An 18,239-nucleotide genomic window follows, 5' to 3' on the forward strand; every position below is an offset into this window, starting at 1 on the left:
AAAGGGACATGAAACCCACATTTTTTCTTTCATGTTTCAGACAGAGCCATGTAATTTTAAATAACTTTCCAATTTATTTCTATTATCTAATTTAATTCTCTTATATGCTTTGTTGAAAAGTATAGCTAGGTAGGCTCAGAAGCTGCTGATTGGTTGCTGCACATATATGCCTCTTGTCATTGGCTTTCAGCTAGCTCCCTGTAGTGCGGTGCTGCTCCTTCAACAAACAATACTAAGCAAATAAAGCAAATTAGATAATAGAAGTAAATTGGAACGCTGTTTAAAATTGTATGCTCTATCTGAATCATTAAAGAAAATGTTGAGTTTCATGTCCCTTTAAGCAAAATGACACCTGTGTTTTTTCTTTTCAGAAATACAATAAACTAGTGGTTCCTTTAATGAACAAACAAATGAATGCAGCAAAAAAAAAACTATCCAGCAATGTCCTTGCCAACAAATTCCGAAACAAATACATGGCAAAAAAAGCAAAAGATTTATTGTCTTTCATAGCAAATGGTTCATCCATTACAATTGTTTTGTCCTTGTGTCTACAGAATACAATTCTAAATTAGGTGGATAGAAAGGCATCCAAGTGGCCATGATTGTGTGCAATATTGAAAGCTGAAAGACTGGCAAATTCAGTCTGTTAAATAGCTTTATTACACCTTGATGAAGGTCTATAATAGAACTGTTTATTTTATTCTAGGCTTTAGTAGGCCAGGACTTGTTTTTAGAGGCCTGTAGTTTGATTGCAGAGGGGGTTAAAGAGACAGGAATCCCCCAAAATTATTTAATGATTTAGATAGATCAGGAGTTTTCAAACTTGTCCTCAGACCTCCCTAACATGCCAGATTTTCAGGATATCTGAACTGGAGCACATATGAAATAATCAGCTGATTAGTAAATATGGTTATTAACCTCTCACTCAAGGTAATCCTGAAAATCTTGTTGGTTAGGGAGCTTTAGGACACTTTTGAAAACCCCTGGGATAGAGCATAAAAATGTAAATTTCTTTTCCATTTACATCTATCATCAAATGTGCTTAATTCTTTTGGTATCCTTTGTTGACGGAGCAGAAAAGCACTACAGATATCTAGTTAAACACATTGGGCGAGCCAGTAATAACAGAAGTACATTGTAAAGTTGCTGAATCTTGAAAGTTTAGTTTGGTTTTACTGTCCCTTTAAATCTGTCAGATCATGTTGAAAAAGGAATTGCTACTAGGGATTTACAAACCCAGCTGCCACTGGTGCCTTAAAAATGCACATTGAACCAGGGTCTGTGAGCTTTGTGGCTCATGGCCACTCTGGCATTGTGGAAGATAGCCGCTTCACTTTGGCAATAGTAATGTAGAATTTTAAAACCACTAAAGCTGTCATTCTTTAATATGTGTGTGGCATATTGAAAAGAGTAGTTCTCATGTTGGCCTCACAGACAGGGCATACATATTTACCCCTGTCCGCCCCAGTTTTCCTCTGGCGGGCAGCAATCCGCTACCCAAATCTAACATTGCATACAAGTGTTATTTTGCGCGTGCGTGCAACCCTGCCCCTGCACACCCAATCACGCGTGGGCAGAAGCTGTCTACCCCCACCAGTCAGACAAGACCGGGGCCATTGAAATTCTCCACCTAAGAGGTGGAAAAGAGGTTAGGGAAGCAGAGGTCTGATGACCACTGCTTGATAAATCCAGACTGCAGGTTCTCTTGTGAGAACCTGCAGTCGAAGGTAGGAGAAGGGTTTGATAAATCAAGCCCATTGTATTGATATATAGTAGGCATGTCCCCTGTTACCATATGCACCCTGAGACAGGATTCTGTCCAGCCATGCAGCTCAGCACCCCCTTACCTGGCAAAAGATACAGCTATAGCTTAAAGTGATGGTAAACACAAGCGTACAACAAACGCTAGGATTTACCATCGCTAAAAATAAATGTTAGTTTCTCTCATCGTTTTGTAAAAAATTATGTTAAACTCACCCTATCTGTAAGGAAAGAAGATTGCTAACTCGGCGCCTCCGGCCGCCCAAGACACAGCGATTTCCTCAATGAGGTTATGTTTCCACCTCTAGACCAATAGCCATGCATGTCAACTGATGAGAGAAAGTACAATTTCTTTTGTGATGGTAAATCCTAGCGTTTGTTTTACGCTTGGATTTACCATCATTTTAAATGTATACTAATACATACTCACACCTCTGAGGGACTTCAGGTATAGCAGTTGTACATCCCTGAGTAATGATATGTGTTAGATCATTGGTAATACAAAACAAATATGTATGTTTTACAGGAATCTTGCAAGGTACAACTTTTTTTTGTTTTGTTCTGTCACTGAAATTTCTAAAATAGAAACTGTATATGTAAAGTATGAGTTAAAAGTAATGTTATTACAAAGACAGAGGGTAGCCAAATGGTTTTCTTCTGGCAAAACCATTTTTTGCTTTGAGCTAGAAGTTGTTTTTTTTTTTTATATTAATCTATGGCCATTGTTGCAAATCTTACAAATACTTTAAAACTGTTGACAAGCAATATTTTATAATATACAAAACCAGTTTTCATAGTCTCAATAAAGCTTTTAACATTTATTTTTCTAAAATGTTAACAGTATCCTGCTTTATTGTAAATATCCTTGATGGAGTTGTACACACCGACACAAAAATAATGCTATATCAGCAGTGCCACGTCTTAATCTTTATTCATTACTAACAACCCTATTTTATAACCACTTGCACAAAGGATGGATGTTTTATAGCAGCAATAATTGCTGCAGTCAGATATTTCACATACACTATGCAGATAATGGTTTATTATCTATACACAACCCACCAGAAAGTAAAAATATTTGTAAATTATATTTATATAAGCAGTCTTGTAGGTGAATATCTAGTGTAAGGTTATTTTAACTTTTACCACAACAGCGCAAAGTGATGCTTTGCCAAATATAGGGTGTGAGCTATCTTTGCTAGACATGGCATTTCAAGTTTAGTAGGGGTTTGCTGAAAAACAGTTAAAGGGATACTGAACCCACATTTTTTTTGTTTCATGATTCAGATTTTAAGCAAATTTCTAATTTACTCCTATTATCAATTTGTCTTCGTTCTCTTGGTATATTTATTTAAAAAAGCAGGAATGTAAGCTTACGAGCTGGCCCATCTTTGGCTCAGCACCTGGGTAGCGCTTGCTGATTGGTTGCTAAATGTAGCCACCATAAATGGGCCGGCTCCTATGCTTTACATTCCTGCTTTTTCAAATAAAGATACCAAGAGAACGAAGAAATATTAGATAATAAGAGTAAATTATAAAGTTGTTTAAAATTGCATGCTCTATCTGAATCGTGAAATAAAAAAAATGGGTTCAGTATCCCTTTAAGGACAAGGCCTAATTTGTTATAAATTATTTCATATAGCTAGCTTTCAAGGGGTCAACTTAACTTGTAGATGCACTTACTTGGTTGATTTAAGTTATTCAACTTTCACTCCTGAGTCCTTACTGGCTTGCATTCTGTGTTGTAATGGCCTGGGAACTTTTCATCCATACACCAATAATTAATCAAACAGGTAATGTATCAGCAGTTTATATTCAAACTTTGCTTTTAGAGAAAGTATACAAAGTATGCATACATATATGTCACATATAAACACATCTATGCCATTAAGAGTATTGCCTTTAAGAAATGTTACACTTGTATTTCACTCTGCTGTTCTGTTATCATGCAGTGTTCTTCTGGAGAAAGTGGGATGGCACATTCCAAGACATATAATGCTATGCACTAGTGAGAGAATATTTGATTGTAATGAGCACACGCTTATTTTTCTAAGTGTGCTAAATTAAATAATATAATTGACATAACATTTGACACGCCTGCTAAATTGTAGATTTAATTAATAGAATTGCTGAGAGGGGGATATCAGGAGAGTTTTGGGTAACATCTTATAGAGAACTCTCAAATAGAGCACCTGGGAATCTAAGTGTTCCACTGAATTATGACTCTGAGTGTAGCTCATCATCTATCTGTGCACCATTGTACGTTGATATTAATGTCTTATTTAATACCCAAGGATAAGAAATGCATTTGTTGTTTAATCAGAGTCTTGCTTTATAAAGTAACTGATTTATGTTATTGCAATAAGTTCATAATAAACAGTCACCTAGATTACGAGTTATGCGCACTATAGGGAAATTAATGAACTCAACAAAGGTTGCGTTATTTAACTCCCTATAGCGCAGCCATTACAAGTTTTTAAACAGCCGGCTTGTGCATGCGATATGGCTGCGTTGAGCTCCATACTGCACACAATACAAGCTCTGTTTTGATGTGCTCATGCACGCTTTCCCCATACACATCACTGGGGAGAGCGGGTCAGAAAAAAACCTAACACCTGCGATTGCGGAATGAAAAGCTCCGTAACGCAGCCCCATTGATGTCTTTGGGGAAAAAAATAACGTTTAAACCTAACACCCTAACATAAACCCAACGTCTAAACACCCCTAATCTGCCGCTTCCAACATTGCTGCCACCTACATAATGTTATTAACCCCTAATCTTCCGCTCCCGATATCCCCGCCACCTAAATAAAGCTATTAACCCCTAATCTGCCACCCCCAACATCTCCGCTACTATACTAAAGTTATTAACGCCCTATTCCCCTGCACGCCAACATTGCCCACACTATAATAAATCTATTAACCCCTATTCCACCACTCCCTGACATCGCCGCCACTAAATAAAGTTATTAACTCCTAAACCTCTGGTCTCCCACATCACTGCCACTAAATAAACCTATTAACCCCTAAACCGCAAGCCCCCCACATTGCAACAACCTAAATTAAACTATATATTAACCCCTAAACCTAACCGTAAACCTAACCCTAACACCCCCTAACTTTAACATAATTAAAATAGAGCTAAATTAAACTTACAATTATTAACTAAATAATTCCTATTTAAAACTAAATACATACTTACCTGTGACTAATAGTTATATTGTAGCTAGCTTAGGTTTTTATTTCACAGGTAAGTTTGTATTTATTTTAACTAGGTAGACTAGTTTGTAAATAGTTATTAACTATTTACTAATTACCTAGTTAAAATAAATACAAACTTACCTGTGAAATAAAACCTAACCTGCCTTACACTAAAAAAAAATTACAAAAAATAAAAAAACCTACCATTACAAAAAATAACAAATTATACAAAACAATAACAATTATTCCTTTTCTAATACCTTCTAAATAAAAAAATAAAAAAAAACACCCCCCCAAAAAAACTAATATAGAATAAACTACCAAGGGCATTTGGCTCTCTTACCAAAAGCCCAAACCCTAAACTAAAAAAAAAAAACACCCAAAGAAAAACTTTAACTAACCCCCGAAGATCCACTTACAGTTTTTGAAGTCCCGCTTGAACGATCTAAATCCAGACGGCAAAGTCCTCATCCAGGCGGCGAGAAGTCTTCATCCAAGCTGCCTCTTCTATCTTCATCCAGGCGGCAAAGTCCTCATCCAGGCGGCGAGAAGTCTTCATCCAGGCGGCCTCTTCTATCTTCATCCAGACGGCATCTTCTATCTTCATCCCGGTAGCGCGGAGCGGGTCCATCCTGAAGACATCCGGCGCGGAGCATCCTCTTCATATGTTTGCCGCCGTACACTGAATCTTAAATGCAAGGTACACGATTCAAGATGGCGTCCCTTGCATTCCTATTGGCTGATTTGATTTTGGAAATTCAAATCAGCCAATAGGATGAGAGCTACTGAAATCCTATTGACTGTTCAAAACAGCCAATAGGATGATAGTTTCTGAAATTCTATTGGCTGTTCAAATCAGCCAATAGAATTTCAGTACCTCTCATCCTATTGGCTGATTTGAATTTCCAAAATCAAATCAGCCAATAGGAATGCAAGGCACGCCATCTTGAATCGCGTACCTTGCATTGAAGATTCAGTATACTGCGGCGACCGTATGAAGAGGCTGCTCAACGCCAGATGTCTTCAGGATGGACCCGCTCTTCGCCACCGGGAAGAAGATAGAAGATGCCGCCTGGACGAAGATAGAAGAGGCCGCTTGGATGAAGATCGTTCAAGCGGGACTTCAAAAACTGTAAGTGGATCTTCGGAGGTTAGTGATAGGTGTTTTTTGTTTTTTTTTAGTTTAGGGTTTGGGCTTTTGGTAAAAGGGCTAAATGCCCTTTTCAGAGCAAAGCAAAAGAGCTAAATGCCCTTTGAAGGGCAATACCCATACAAATGCCCTTTTCAGGGCAATGGGTAGATTAGGTTTTTGTTATTTAGGTTTTTTATTTTGGGGGGTTGGTTGGGTGGTGGGTTTTACTGTTGGGGGGTCTTTGTATTTTTTTTCTTACAGGTAAAAAAGCTGTTTAACTTAGGGCAATGCCCTTTTAAGGGCTATTGGTAGTTTATTGTATGCTAGGGTTTTTTTATTTTGGGTGGGCTTTTTTTATTTTGATAGGGCTATTAGATTAGGTTTAATTCTTTTTTATTTTGATTAATTTTGTTTGTTTTTTTCGCAATTAAGTGTTATTTTTTTGTAATTTAGTATATATTTTTTTTTCTTTTGTAATTAGATAGTTTGTAATTTTTAGAGTAGTGTTAGGATTTTTTTATTGTGTATTTTAGTTTAATTTAATTGGTAGTTAGTTTAATTGTTAGTTTAAACTTAGGTTCTTTAATTTGACAGGTAAGTTTTTATTTAATTTAAGATAGGGGAAATTGTAATTTTAATATAAAGTTAAGGGGGTGTTAGGTTTAGGGGTTACTAGTTTAAATTAGTTTATTGCAATGTGGGGGCTTTCGGTTTAGGGGTTAATAGGTTTTTATACTGGGGACATTAAGGGCGGACGGCAGATTAGGGGTTAATAATATTTAAATAGTGTTTGCGATGCGGGAGGGAGGTGGTTTAGGGGTTAATAACTTTATTATAGTGGTGACTATGTCGGGGAGCGGAGGAATAGGGGTTAATAAATTTTATTAGTGGCGGTGATGTCGGGAGAGCGGCAGATTAGGGGTAATAATTTAAAAATAGTATTTGGGATGCAGGAGGGCCTCGGTTTAGGGGTTAATAGGTAGATTATGGGTGTTAGTGTACTTTGTAACACTTTAGTTATGAGTTTTATGTAACAGTTTTGTAGCATAAAACTCATAACTACTGCTCTCAGATGGCGGTACGGATCTTGCCATTATAGACTGCAACGCAAGCTTTTTAGCCTCACCGCAAAACTTGTAATGGCAGCGCTATGGAGGTCCCATGAAAAAACATTGCGTTACAGGCTAAAAGGCTTGCGGTACAGCTATACCGACAAGACTCGTAATGGTTGCAGTGCTGTTTTAACGCTGAAATTAACATTTTTTCATCGTTAAAACATGAACGCACAACTCGTAATCTAGGTTCCAATTCACTTTTTATCATCAAATTTGATTTGTTCTCTTGGTCGTATTTATTGAAAGCTAAACCTAGGAAGGCTTATATGCTAATTTCTAAACCCTTGAAGGCCGCCTCTTGTTTCAAAACATTTGACAGTTTGTCACAGCTAGAGGGCGTTAGTTTATGTGTGCCATATAGATAACATTGTGCTTATGCTTATGGAGTTACTTATGAGAGGGCACTGATTGGTTAAAATGCAAGTCTGTCAAAAGAACTGAAATAAGGGGGCAGTTTGCAGTGGCTAAGATACAAGGTAATCACAGAGGTAAAAAGTATATTAATATAATTGTGTTGGTTATGCAAAACTGGGGAATGGGTAATAAAGGGATTATCTATCTTTTTAAACAATAACAATTCTGGAGAAGACTGTCCCTTTAAAGTGCTAACAATTCCTCCATGTGTGATGGAGATCGCATGAGAGGGACTTACAGTACTTCACAAAGAAGCCAAGTGGATTTGACAACTTTATACTATGCACCCTAGGGGCCTAAATAGAGAGTTCAACCTTCTTCTGTTTATTTAAGCAATTATAATCTTCCTGCTTTAACAATAATGCTTTGTATAATAATAATAATGTTTTTTTTTGTATAGATTAGAACTTTATTTCGGTAATGATCATATGCCAATTGATCAGAGCAGTGATTCTGCCTGTCCCTTTAACTTAGCTTTTTTGCTGCTTTGTTTTTAATTGGTGACACAGTCTGTTCCTGTTAGGTGAGGGTAAAATATCTGATATTTTGGTCTTCCAATAGTGTTGTAGCTAAGGTGTGCATCATAACCCCTCCCATTGAAACAGGTGATTGGTGTTCCATTTTATGTGTGTTATAAAAGGTGTGTTATACTGTACTTATTTCATGTTAGCATGACAAAGGGGCTGGAGCCCCGAAACGTTGCTCTTTAATAAAGGTTTGCTTTTAACCTGAGTGCCACCAATGCCTTTCTTTTTTAACAATTCCTCCATGTGTCCTATTCTTTCTGCAGACATGCTGCATTTTCTGTGATGACATCTCCGATAACAGCATGTTCTGCCTTGGGGCTTAAGGTATAAACCACCTATTCCGTCCTACGTACTGTAGTATAACCTTAGATAAAAATAAGACCAGACAACAACGTTGGGAGAAAGACCGGTCACGTTTATTAAATAAACTATTAACTAGTGCCTAAATAGTCTTTATTATTATTCTTAGGCACTCAAACATATCTTAACTTTAAACTTGAAAACAAGTTCGTCATAAAACAAATCGGTGGCGGCATCTCACCCTAACCTAACCCCAACTAGCAGATGGCCAAGGCCCCTTTCGATGTTTGCAGCGTGACACCCGGCTGTTCACGCCCAGTGGCACAAAGAGAGAGCTGTGATGTTTGGAGATCTTCGGCCTGCATCCGCAAGGGAAAGGACCCCTAGGCCGTCGCCTAGTGGGCGTATCCCATCACCTTTTTAAACAGTCACTCCTCTCTCCGTGCCCGCACCCCAGGGCCTTGACCACCCGCCACAATAGCCAGGCATACTCTTGCCTCCACATCAAGCCAACCGGCACCTATTATCTACATCTTACTAATAACTTAACAAATTGACTAAACCTTTATTTATTTTTTGAGACTTTAATATACACACTACCCTCGTGATCCCTTAAATTATCCTTAACAGCGCACTTCTGATGTCCTTTAAGAACAAGTCCAACCCAACGTCCGTTAGGTGGACAACATCTTGTTCTTTTTTGTCGGCTGTAATTGTCTCGTGTCTTATTACGAAGCCCCCCAGGGCCATGACCGTCCTACCCATCTACCTGTTGACTTTTTTTCCTCACATTGTAAGCTGCTTTCTGGGTCACTATATGCCTCCACTGCAGTCGAGCAACCACATTGGACCATCCAAGCCTCACGTCCCTAGACCATGTGTGCACCCACTGTAAGTCAGCTGCCATCCTCTTAATGAGGTCCAAAGCGGGTACCGAACCCAAGTCATTCCCCCCCCAGGTACAGCACTATAATGTTAGGCTGCCCCCACCTCCTGTGTGTCTTTTGCAAAAGAGCTGGCAAATCTGCCCATATAAGGCCCCTGCACCCTAACCAGCGGAAGTTGGCCCTGGACACTGAGAATCCAAGTTGCTGACCTTCCGGAGACAGCAACGCCCTGATGGACGGCCAATGGATGTAAAAGTGGCCTACTATCCACACACGAACTGGAGGGGAATTTTCACCTAACGTACCTGGCAAAACATGAGTAAACCACATTAACCCTTTTCGCCTGCCCCCATGTGAAAGACCCCATGTTTTTGTCCCCACCAGAGCTGCACTAAACAAACCCCCCCAATGCGAAGATTTGTAAGTCACTAAAACAGCCCGGTGTGTGTTTTTATTTATTTTTATATGTCTTTCGTGGGCCTGATGTATGTTTTATATTGGGCCAACTTCCATCGCCCTATGCATTTAATTTCCTGTGTGGAAGCGCCTCTAGCTGCCGCGCTAGTAGCAGCTCCGATCCTAAATTAATGCGGAGCGATCTGTTTCGGATCCAACCCCTCCCTTTCCACAGCCTTGGCGAGGACCCTACGGAACTGGAATACAGACAATGCGCTACCATCTTCATGAACAAGGAATTGCTGAGAACCCCCGGGCCTCACTTTGCTGAAATTTTTCATGCAGCGCACAGGACAACATTCAGCAAAATCATGCTTTGCGAGTGGCAACCAAACCCCTTTGTCCTCCTGGTCTGTCTTCGACCTAGGCACTAACAAGAGCAGCCCTCCATCCGACAAACGGACGTGATCTGCCTGGATACCCCCCGTCCCATTTGCCTTGGACGATGCCACCAACTCACCCAAGTGAAGCGCCCCACGCAAATGCTAGAGCAAAGGCCGCCCTGAACAGTAATTTCTTGTACTCCGACGTGCATACCGAGTTCAACTCCGATGCCAACTGTCTCAGACGAAGCGGTGTGATAGGTTCCCTCCGATCCTTCGGACAGGGGTCCAACCTACCCCATCCCTTTAGCACCTGCCTGACCAACAACTCTCTGGAGTGGTCAACATTCCCCAACGCTATGTTGAAGAAGGCTATCGCGGACAATCTGCCTCCCGCACCCACTCTACTAATCCTTTCCTGCCTCAAAACCGCTAACCATTCAAGCACCTGCACCTGTGAAGCCATCTGTACCTGCACACCTTTCTGATTACAGAATGCCTCCCATTTTTCCCAACGGCTCAAGTAAGCGGACCAAGTCTTCGGCGCCAATGATGCTCTGATTAAGGGGATGATGCCTTCCCAACCTTCAACAGAGTTTGCCGGCTGATCCCCCTCCTTTGATGTCTGGGGCGCTGCTCCGTTCTCCGTCGGCTGTTCTCTGCTGGGCCCTGCAACTACCAGTGCACTTGCTGCTCCGGACGCCATAGCTGTTGACTCTTTATCACAAACCTGTGGAGACAAAGCAACTTGAGGAGTACTCTGGTCCACGAATGAGGCCTCAAAAGAGGAACTTGCAATTGTCCCCCCCCCCGACCTCCCCCCAACATTCATCCCCAAGGCTGCTGAAACAGCCCTCCTGATAATCTCATCCTGCCCAGACCCCCCCCCTTGGCGTGCTCACTGAACCCAGAAGGGGCTTGAGGCCTGCCCGCCTCCTGCAGCACAGCCTCCACTGCCCTCCTAATGGTGTCCTCTGTGACTACACCTGCCTGAGCCTGCATACCAGCCCCCTGACCTGCAATCGGCCTAAACATCTGCTCACCCTGCGTAACGTACTCCCTCATGCCATACTGGGCACCATGCATACCCACATGCGTCATCCCCGCATGCCCAGCCCCCATTTGCACAGACTCATCCCTTGACTGCATCCCCCACGCAACCGCCGTTGATCCTGGGAGCCCCCCGCTTCCATACACATCATCCAGGACTTGCAAACTCTCTCTTGGGCCTAGCAAGCTCCTACCACTCCCATCAGTAGTTCTCCATGGGCCATCCGCCCCTCCCACTACAAGCGTAGTCTCACGTGATCCGCCATGTGAGGGGGAGTGACCTGACTCGCTCAACGTCCTTGCCTGCACACTAGGCTGTGACCCGCCACACCGACATCCCCTGGCGCCTCCTGACCCTGATTGTGGCCGGTTGGGCCCATAACTGAAGCCAGGGACTGGGCAAGGGCCAGGACAGCCACCATGGCTGCCGGTGGTAAGGAAGGCAACGGGTTGATCGCGGCCCCCCCTGACCATTCCCCCTGTACTGCCTGACATCCTGGACCCACTTGTGGACCTGCCTGACTACCACTGGGGGCATCTACGACTGAGGGGAGAATCTGCTGCATAGGGCCTTGGCCTACCCCTTCCTCTCCAGTGCCCTGTGCCTGTCTCCCAGGGCCTGTCTCCCCACCCCCTGCCTTCCTTCCCTTATTAAAACGTCTGCTGGGGGAAGTTTTTTTGGGGTGTAGTGGGTACCGCCTCATCTGAACCATGTTTCTTTCTCTTCCTCTAGCAGGCCCCTTCTTCCTGGACGTCATCTCCACAGCTTCAAGGTATCTCTTCGGTGGCATCGCCTTCCTCCTGGCTCTATCCATCATCCAAGATCTGCACAGGACACGAAGAAACTTTCTCCTTGAAGTCTGGAACAGGAAGAGGCCGGATACACTGCTGCAGGACCCTATAAAGGTAAGCACAAACAGCCGCCTCCACACCTGCAACATTGTAACAACACATTCTAGCATCCTCCAGACTTCAAGTTGGTAATCCCTTAATAATGTTACAGACACACTAGAGGGCCCTCCACTATCAATATCTAAGTGCATTCTTTACCATGCCTGCAGGTAGACATGCTCACAATTATTTAGCCTGTAATTGCCACTTGTGACGTTGCATTGCACAGCACAATTTAACATTGCAGAAGAAGTTTCTTGTGGATAAGTAAAGAAATAAACTCGAGTCAGTTTATGTAGGAAACAAAATTCCTTCAGCTCACCAGAAAGGGCTCTGTGTTCCAGAGCTTCTCTTTTTACTGTCATCTGCAGTCATCAGTACTAAGCTCACACTTTGCTTTACTGTGAGCTTATATCATTTCACTGAAATCTTGTGACATTTAAAGGGCCAATCCGGTGAAAATGTAAATGCACATAGATGAATTACATCTTTGATTGTATTGGCAAAAATGCTTCTAGTATAAGTTATCACTGTTTTAGGAATAAGATTTTCCTCTGCACATGCATATTAAGCATAACTAAATATTCTTTATGCACAAGCATTTAAATACTGTAGCAGCTCAGTAGTGGGACTTGTATCATGTCAGCAATTAACAAATACCTAGATTACAAGTTTTGCGCTATACCCGGTGCGTAAAGAATGCAAAAAAATGAGCGGTATCGTACTTTCCATAGCTCTGCCATTATGAGTTATTGAAAAACCTCCTTGTGCTGTGCGTTATGGTGCGTTAAGCTCCATACTGCACAAAAGCCAAGGGCTGAGTTTACGTGCTCGTGCACGCTTTCCCCCATAGACATCAATGGGGACAAAGTGTTATAAAAAAACAAACACCTGCGATCGCGGAATGGCAAATCGCCATAACGCAACCCCATTGATGTCTATGGGGAAAAGAAACCTTACACCCTAACATAAACCCCTAGTCTAAATACCCCTAATCCGCTGCTCCCTGACATTGCAGACGCTAAAGTGATTAACTCCTTATCCGCCGCTCCCCTACATAGCCAACACTAAATAAACCTATTAACCCCTAAACCGCTGGCCCCCACATCACAGCTAATAAATAAACCCCTAAACCGCCAGTCCCCCACATTGTAACTAATAAGCAAAACCTATTAACCCCTAAACCACCAGCCCCCACATCGCAACTAATAAACTAAACTTATTAACCCCTATACTGCTAGCCCCCCACATCGTTACTAATTATCGAAACCTATTAACCCCTAAACCGCCGGCCCCCCCACATCGCAAAAAACACTAAATTAAACTATTAACTCCTAAACCTATCACCCCCCTGAATTTAAATTAAAAGTTACAATATAACTATCTTTAAAATAAATAAAAACTTAACTGTGAAATAAAAAAAAACTAAGATTAAACTATAAATTAACATTACATAACTATTCAAATAAAATAAACTATAAATTCAAAATCCTAAATTACAAATTTAAATAAACCTAATACTATGAAAAATTAAAAAATCTAACATTACAAAAAAAAACGCTAAAATTACGAAAAATAAAAAAACTAATTATCCAATAATAAAAATTACACCTAATCTAATAGCCCTATATAAACAAAGCCCCCCCAAATAAAAACACCCCCTAACCTAACAATAAACTACCAATAGCCCTTAAAATGGCCTTTTGTAGGGCATTGCCCCAAGTTAAACAACTCTTTTACTTAAAAAAAATTGCAAAGTCCCCCCTAAAAGTAAACCCCCCCACCAAACCAACCCCCCCAAATAAAAAAACCTAAATCTAAAAAAATCCTAAGATACCCATTGCCCCTAAAGGAGCATTTGTATGGGCATTGCCCTTAGGCATTCAGCTATTTTACTGCCGATCCCTAACCTAAAAAAAAACCCCAAAAAAATTTAAATCCCCCCCCCCAGAAAATCTACTCACAGTTCCTGAAGCCCGGACATCCATCTTCATCCAGGGGGCGACATCTTGATCCATCGCGGGGGCATCTTTTTTTCTTTATCCTAGTGTCGTGGAGGCGTGGAGCATCCTTGCCGACAGCGCGGACATCCAGCGTGGAGGATCCTCTTCATATGGTCAACACTGTTCACTGAAGCTTGAATGCAAGGTACCCGTTTAAATATGGGGTACCTTGCTTTCCTATTGGCCAATAGGATTTCAGTAGCTCTCATCCTATTGGCTGATTTGAAAATGTCAGCCAATAGGAATGCAAGGTGCCCTATTTTTAAACGGGTACCTTGCATTCAAGCTTCAGTGTACGGTGGTGATCCTCCACACTGGGGTTAGTGTTATTTTTTTTATTATTATTTTGGGGGTGTTTTGTTTTTTTTAGATTAGGGGTGGGCAGTAAAAGAGCTGAATGCCCTTTTAAGGGCAATGCCCATTTAGGGGCAATGGGTAGCTTAGGATTTTTTTAGATTTAAGTTTTTTATTTTGGGGGTTGTTTGGGTGGGGTTTTTTTACTTTTAGGGGGGACTTTGTCATTTTTTAATGTAAAAGAGCTGTTTAACTTAGAGACATGAAACCCCAAAAAAATCTTTCAGGATTCAGATAGAGAACTTTCTAATTTACTTCTATTATCTAATTTGTTTCATTCTCTTGGTATCATTTGTTGAAGGAGCAGCAATGCACTACTGGTTTCTAACTGAACACATGGGTGAGCCAATGACAATCGGTATTTATATGCAGCCACCAATCAACAGCAAGAACCTAGGTTCTTTGCTGCTCATAAGCTCACCTAGATAAATCTTTCAGCAAAGAATAACAAGAGAAGGAAGCCAAATAAATATTAGAAGTAAATTTGAAAATTGTTTAAAATTGTATTCTCTATCTGAATCATGAAAGAAACATTTTGGGTTTCATGTCCCTTTAAGACAATGCCCTACAAAGGCCATTTTAAGGGCTATTGGTAGTTTGTTTGGGGGTGTTTTTATTTTGAGAGGGGCTTTTTTTGTTTTTATAGGGCTATTAGATTAGGTGTAATTTTTTTATTTTGGATAATTTCATTTTTTATTTTTCAGAATTTTAGCGTTTATTTTTTTGCAATGTTAGATTTTTTTAATCTTTTCGTAGTATTAGGTTTATTTAAATTTGTAATTTAGGTTTTTTTATTTTTTTGTAGTGTTAGGTTTTTTTAATCATGTAAATTAGGATTATTTAATTGGTATTTTTATTTTATTAGAATAGTTATGTTAGGTTAATTTATAGTTTTTTTTATTTCACAGGTAAGTATTTATTTTAAGATAGTTATGTTGTAACTTAATTTAAAGTTTGGGGGGGTGTTAGGTTATAAGGTTTAATAGTTTAATTTAGTGTTTTGCGATGTGGGGGCTGGCGGTTTAGGGGTTACTAGGTAGTTTATGGGTGTTAGTGTACTTTGTAACATTTTAGTTATAGATTTTATTAGAAGCATTTTTGCTTATACTGTACATGTATATTACAAAAATGTTTCTATTCAAAACTTTAATGCATCCACATGGATTCCAAATTTGGCTGTAATGTCCCTTTAAAGGGACAGTACACGGGGGCGGAGCCTAGCAGCACACGGATGGATGTGTGAGAGCTGAGCTCCGGTATGTGATACAGCAAAATAGGTGAATAATGCCGTATAACTGCACACCAAGAGGCTAACAAGGCAATGCGGTTGGTGGTACAGTTCCCGGCTACAATCCGGAGAGAAATTTTCTAAGAAAAAAATGAGGAAATCCGCCCGATAGCAACTTTGCAAGACACGCATATATGCAGCGGACGCCATCTTGGAGGCCATGCGCAGCTAACTATTATCTCTCTGGAAGTAGAAAAGGGAATGACTGATGGTGGTTCTGATTCCACTGCTCGATATGACATCAAGATGCAAAATCCGTACAAGAGGTAACTGGGTTCAAAGGGCACACAAACCACAAGAGGGGGACACAAAAAATAATGGTGAAGCATTACAGAAAGAGCGCCAAGATACGCACATAAACATCTCTCAGGCTGGTGAGCTTAGTCTTTGATGAGCATTGAGTCTTATATTCTTGATTTTGCACACCATGGCTAGAATACCTCAATGAAAGGATTACAAACTGTGTAGATGCGATAGTGATGATATATAAAGCAAGCTGTAAGGACCACACACACATCTGCAGAAAGTGAACTATCATTGAAATACCTGAACCGGAACACTGCTGGCAGCTATTGTAAATCTCACTGGTGTTTATGCAAAGGAGAACTAAGCCACAAATTTGCCCACAATAAATGGGACGCTGTCTCTTGGCAGCAGCATCTGAGGGTACAAAAGATATATATATTCATCACTCTGCACAGAAACGAGCAAGGTTACCTGCACTCCTGGCCTGATTCATAATGTCTACCAGAAGGTTTCAAAAAACTGACAAACTCAATAAGCTTACATCTATGGATACATTTCTTAGATCCAATGCAGCCCATAAACAGCTAGAAACTACCACAATGGAGGCAGAAGAGGATTCTGATTTAGAGTCTGGACAAAGCAAGCCTGCAGACGATCAAACACCGGTAACCAAAGCAGACCTCAGTATGCTGGTCTCAAAACAGGACATTGCATCAAATTTTGAAAAGCTCTGGGATAAAATTGATAGTCTACATACTACAGTGACTTCCAGTCTAACAGAAATCAAGAACGAAATGCTCGAAATGGGAAACAGGGTGGAAGCCCTAGAAAATGACAAGGAGGATATTGAGGAAAACGTAGCTGTTATGTCGCAGACAATCTCCCTCCAACAACAACAAATAGATGACCTCCAAGACAAAATGGAGGACATTGAAAATCGCACTAGGAGGTCGAACCTCCGGATAAAGGGTATACCGGAATCGATTGGACCAGCTGACCTTTTGTCTTATTTGCAAGGCCTCTTTAAAGCTATCACAGTGGCTACAGATGATACAGAATACCATATCGAAAGGGCCCACAGAGCACTCAGGGCCAGGCCGCAGAAAGATATGCCACCAAGGGATGTGATCATCGAATTCCTCAGGTTTCTTGATAAAGAAAAAATCTTGAATGCTTCTCGGAAGAACCCCACGTTTAAATACCAGGGGAACGTGGTGCAATTCTTTCAGGATCTATGTGTGAAAACACTACAACGACGAAGCACACTTCGACCATTAACCTCATTGCTCAGAAAACGCCAGATCACATATCGCTGGGGTTTTCCATTTGCCCTTAACATACTTAAAGATGGTAAGATAACTTCAATCAAGACAATACAGGAGATTCCTGGGGCTTGTAGGACCCTAGGTATCGAAGCACCGGACATACCGCCTGACCCCGATCTCGGGGAGAAGAGAGGGACACAAATCTTAACACATCCTCTCAAGAGATCTAGTTGGATTAAAGTGAATAATAAACGATCCAAGACATGATTCCTTATCTGTCTGGAACTTTATTGGTGGCAGACCGAATTTAGGAGATTGGTGAGACTCTTTTCTAAAACACTATCAGAGATGTATTTTGAAAACTATATGCAATATACTTAGACTGTCGTGGATGGTGAGCTGAAACCACTAGAACTTATTTTGTATACACAGATTATTTTGTTAACCTAACACTGCTCGTCAATTTTATTATTCTTCATCCACTACCACCTATGGTAAACAAGGGTAATAGTATGAGCTACAAAGTATCACTGGTTATATGTTATATCAATGCAAATTAGGGAAATTTTGTATTGTTATTACTGTTTTTTATTACAGGATTATGTAAGTTTTGTTATGTTATTTAATTGGTTTGTTTTGTGCCAAGTCAACTGCATCTTCGTTAACACCTTTTTGGGGCGCTACACCGAGGTTAAAAATACAGGGACTGTAGAAATAGTCGTACAGAATAGCACAGAATCTGACACTTCAGGTTACCTAAATAACGAAAAGAGATGGTTATATACTGATGTATGCATTATTTTACTGAAATATTGTTATGGCTGAAAAACTACACTTTCCTGGAGTAAACTTGATTTCACATAATGTGAGAGGCCTTAATTCAGACATAAAAAGGAGGACTGCACTAACACAATATAGAAAGCTTAAAGCAAATATTTTATTCTTACAGGAAACTCACTTTCTGAAAACACAAATACCTAAGTATTGGTCCAAAGAATATTCGCAACACTTTCATTCCACCGCTAA

The sequence above is a fragment of the Bombina bombina genome, chromosome 1, assembly GCF_027579735.1.
Source record: "Bombina bombina isolate aBomBom1 chromosome 1, aBomBom1.pri, whole genome shotgun sequence".
NCBI classification, from domain to species: domain Eukaryota; kingdom Metazoa; phylum Chordata; class Amphibia; order Anura; family Bombinatoridae; genus Bombina; species Bombina bombina.